The sequence below is a fragment of the Lactuca saligna genome, chromosome 4 (assembly GCF_052625555.1).
Source record: "Lactuca saligna cultivar CGN05327 chromosome 4, ASM5262555v1, whole genome shotgun sequence".
NCBI classification, from domain to species: Eukaryota; Viridiplantae; Streptophyta; class Magnoliopsida; order Asterales; family Asteraceae; genus Lactuca; species Lactuca saligna.
In genome coordinates, this window is record NC_136420.1 from 55,647,121 (window position 1) to 55,651,965 (window position 4,845).

The window sequence follows — 4,845 nt, forward strand, 5'->3', positions numbered from 1 at the left end:
TGGAACTAAAGAAATTCCTGAAGAAATGATGACAAAACCAAATGCTCCAACAAATACAACCGAAAAGCAAAAGCAGAAACCAAAGGCTAGCTTCAATATCCACAAGTCACAGAAGGAGTTAGTAGAACAGAAACGCTTAAGAAACCAAAGATATGCAAAGAACTTGAATGAGCAAAAAAGTCATTGGGAATATCAAAAACCCAACTACATACCTCCTAAGAAAGAATCAACAGATAAGGGAAAGGCAAAAGTGGAAGGAAAAGAAACTTTCAGCCCAAATTCCTACTACTCTAAAAGTCCGAACCGAACATCGGCTCTCGGTTCCCAGCCTAACGCTCAGAACTGAAAGTCAAGTTTTGGTCCCCGCATCAGCACCTAGAACTGAAAGTCTAGTTTCGGTCCTTACAACGGCCCACAGAACCGAAAGTCAAGTTTCGGTCCCAACACTAGTTTCGTTTCTTTCAATTCAAAGTGCAAGGTAAACTCTGTGAAGGACATCAAAGGAAAGGGAAAGCTAGCATCAAATTCTGAGTTCAAAGATAAGAAAAAGTTAGCTAACCCTAGGATTCAAAAGAAAAACTCTAAAACAACTAACAACACACCAACTAATGCACCAATCTTTAAACAAGATAAAACTAAAATCAAGGTGTATACCATTAAAAGAAAAGATCAAACCACTTTAATAAAAAGAACATTTTTGGTTGATATTACTTCTGTGTGTGAAAGACTCACCAGGACCGAAGAAACTTTGGGTTCTTAAATCAGCTTGAATTTGCAGGTACTCTGTGATGAGCAGTTCGATGATGAATGGTATATCGACAATGGCTGCTCACATCACATGACAAGAAGGAAGAAAGAGCTGAGGGAGTTTCGGTCCCTGAAAGATGATGGGTGTGTAAAGTATGGAAATAACTCCTATGGAACAATCAAGGGATACAGTATGATAACAAATGGAGATTTCTCAATTCGAAAAGTGGTGTATGTGGAAGGATTGCAGCATAACCTCATTAGTATGTCACAACTAGTTGTAGGAACAGGTCTGAAAGTGTCATTTGATGATGAGGGTTCTAAAATTATTGAAAAGCATATGAAAAAGGTTATGTTAAAGTCTGATCGCAAGGGAGAGATGTATCCCTTGAATCTCAAACCAATAAAAGGAAAACCAGCAATATGTCTGCTATCAAAGGCAAACACAAATGAAAGCTGGTTGTGGCATCGACGTTTATCGCACCTAAACTTCAAAGACATTAATAAGTTGGTGCTTGGTGACCACGTTCGAGGCCTCCCTCTTCTCAAGTTTGACAAGGAGCATCTATGTGCAGCGTGTGAGATGGGCAAACAAAGCAGAAAGAGTCATCCTACGAGAATCAATACAAAGATTGTTGAAGCTCTTGAACTGTTGCACACTGACTTGTGTGGACCTTCGGCTATCGAAAGCATTGATCATAGTAAGTACATACTTGTCATTGTAGATGATTTTTCACGTTTCACTTGGGTTTTATTTCTTAAATAGAAATCAGAAGTAACTCCCAAGCTGAAGACATTTATTAAGTAGGTGGAAGTTCAACTGAAAAAGATGGTGAGAAATGTCAGGAGCGACAATGGGCTGGAATTCAAGAATAAAGACTTTGAGGACTTTCTAGCTAATAAGGGGATAACTCATAATTTTTTGGCCCCATACACACCACAACATAATGGTATTGTTGAAATGCGAAACCGTTCTTTATGTGAGGCTTCCAGAACCATGCTCAGTTTTGCTTCTCTTCCGCTATACTTCTGGGCTGATGCTGTTGCAACTGCATGCTACACTCAGAACCGGTCCTTTCTTAATAAAAGATTCTCAATCACTCCATATGAGATTTTAAATAATCGGAAGCCCAATGTCAAATTTTTCCATGTGTTCGGTTCAAGATGTTTCATTCTAAACTCCACGGAGAACCGAAACAAGTTTGACATTAAAGTTGATGAGGTAATATTTCTTGGTTATTCACTCTCCTCATAAGCTTACAGAGTTTTGAATAAACGATCTGAACAGATTGAAGAAACTTATTACATCACATTTGATGACAATTACATGAATAAAGTTCAAAGGAGCGAAAGTGACTTAGGGGAAATTTTTCCCACATCAGGACAAGTCTCAGTTCCAATATCTAACTTGTTCGAGGAGTACATTCGGTTGTTCGATGAACCGGAGAAAGCGGCGCACTCAGAGGTGAAAGTAATAGATAAAAAAATTGATAATCTCCAAAAGATCATCGATGATGCTGCAAAGGAAATGGGATGTGAAATTCCTAAACATGCAAGTGCTCAATCGTCTACTGACTCTCAAATCAACGGCTCAATGTTCAAGGGGGAGAGTTCATCCACACCAAAAACATCCAATGTATCTTTCGAGGGGGAGAAGTCTACACCCTCCCCAACTAATAAAGGTACATTTGAGGGGGGAGAATCCAACTCTCTCAGAGGATGCAAATTTCGATGCTCCCACAGGTTACGCTTCGCCAGTCAAGGGGGAGAAAGAAAAGGCCACTGACGAAGGCGAGAGTGATAAATCAGAATTTGAAGAAGAAGTGAATGCTAAATTGGATCCAGCTTATGACCCAAATTATCCTCCATTAGTAAAATGGTCCAATGATCATCCTAAAGAACAAATTATTGGTGAATCCTCTGAGAAAGTTCTTACTCGTTCTCAATTAAAAGTGAAACAAACTGCATTATTCTCTAAAGTTGAGTTCTGTATGTTTAATTCGTTTATCTCCAAAATCAAACCAAAAATAGTAAATGTTGCGCTTGATCATTCTGATTGAGTTCAAGCAATGCAAGATGAGCTCGATGAGTTCGAACATAACCGAGTTCGGAGGTTGATTCCCACACTAAAGGATACTTTTGTGGTCGGCTTGAAATGGGTCTTTAGAAACAAATTGGACAAAGAAGGGAATGTCATTCGCAACAAGGCTCGATTGGTGGTAAAAGGATATTGCCAAGAGGAAGGGATAGATTATGAGGAAACCTTCACTCCAGTAGCAAGGTTGGAATAAGTTAGAATCTTCCTAGCATATGTTGCTCATAAAAACTTTGAAGTTTTCCAAATGGATGTCAAATGTGCTTTCTTGAATGGAGAACTAGAAGAAATAGTGTATGTTGAGCAACCTCGCGGGTTTATAAACAAGAAAATATCCTGATCATTGCTATGTGATGGATAAAGCGGTTTATGGTTTGAAGCAAGCACCGAGAGCCTAGTATGAAACTTTAACTCATTTTCTAAAATTGTCAAAATTTAAGCAAGGTTCGGTTGACCCTACCTTCTTCCGAAAGAAAGAAGGCGAACATCTAATGATAGTTCAAATTTATGTTGATGATATCATCATCGGCTCTACGAATCCTAGCTTAACAACTGGATTCAGAAAGTTGATGGAGACTAAATTTGAAATGAGCGCAATGGGTCCAATTAATTTTTTCCTTGGTTTAAATATAAGACAGGGTCCAGAAGGCATCTTTATCAACCAAGAGGTGTACACAAAGAACATGTTAACAAAATTTGGCATGACAGGTGACTCTAAAGTGAAGGTTCCTATGGTATTTGGCACTAAGTTAACACCATCTCTGGAGAAACCTGCTGTTGACATAACACTTTATCGAAAAATGATAGGGCCCCTTATGTATCTAACAGCTAGGTTTCAAGCTAATCCAAGAGAACCTCACATGGTGTCTATAAAGAATATCTTCCGTTATCTAAAGCGAACTTCATCTCTCGGTCTCTGGTATCCTGCCAAATCAGGGTTCTTTATTCAAGCTTTTTCTGATGCTAATCTTGGAGGATGTGGTTTAGACCGAAAGAGCACTACAAATGGATGCCAATTTCTAGATGGAAAACTTGTTAGCGAGCAGTCCAAAAAGCGAACTTGTGTGTCACTTTCAACAGCAGAAGTCGAATACATTGTTGCAGATTCTTGTACTTCTCAAGTTATATGGATTCAAAGTCAGTTGAGAGATTACGGGCTGAACATGAAAAACATTCCTTTCTATTGTGACTCAGAAAGTGCAATAAGGATTTGTCACAATCCAGTGCAACATTCCAAAACTAAGCATATTGCACTTATATATCATTTTATCAAGGATCATGTCGAAGATGGGAACGTGGAAGTGCATTTTGTTCGATCCTCTGATCAACTGGCTGACATATTTACCAAGGCCTTACTTGAAGCATGTTTCAATAACATTTTACAAGGTCTAGGAATGATGGAAGCAGAATCGGTACCGAATCCTCTGGAATTTTACGGAACCAAAATGAACCAATCAATTGGTCTGTTTCGCCTCAGTCAATAACACTATGGTTTCGTTTGGATATTATGTATATCTCTATTATTTTCTTTTTTTATTTTTATTTTATTTTTATCTTATTTTTCAGAAATCTTCAAAAATCTAAATTTTCTTTAGAAAACTTTAAAATTAAAAAAAATTGCTTTGTTTTGTTTTGTTTGTGTGGTGTGTGTGTGTGTGTGTGTTTGTTCATTCTTTTCAATAGGTTCCAAGAATAAGAGTACAACAGAGTTCGGAGCTGGGGCAGGTATGATGCTTATTTTATGAACTAGTTAAGGGTCCCTAGAAGCATGTTGTTGTATGTTGACCAAAGCCTCTAAGACTTAGAGCAAGGCCTTAATGATTCGATCAATACCTATCGTTTCTTCCCAATCAGGTTGTTCTTATCCACTCGGTCTAGAGCTACGTTACTCTTCTCATATGAGTTAAGAGTTTCTCTGCTTTGTCATGTTTTATAGCAGAAGGTACTTTCAGTTCTTTCACCATCCTCATACTATTCTCCATCTACTATCGGTTCACAACTAT

The 4,845-nt window shown here is 38.2% G+C and overlaps 1 pseudogene; it reads left to right on the plus strand.

Moving 5' to 3' along the window:
• The first annotated feature begins 940 nt into the window (after positions 1-940).
• LOC145039631 (uncharacterized) lies at positions 941-4,426 on the plus strand (annotated as a pseudogene).
• The last annotated feature ends 419 nt before the right edge of the window (positions 4,427-4,845 follow it).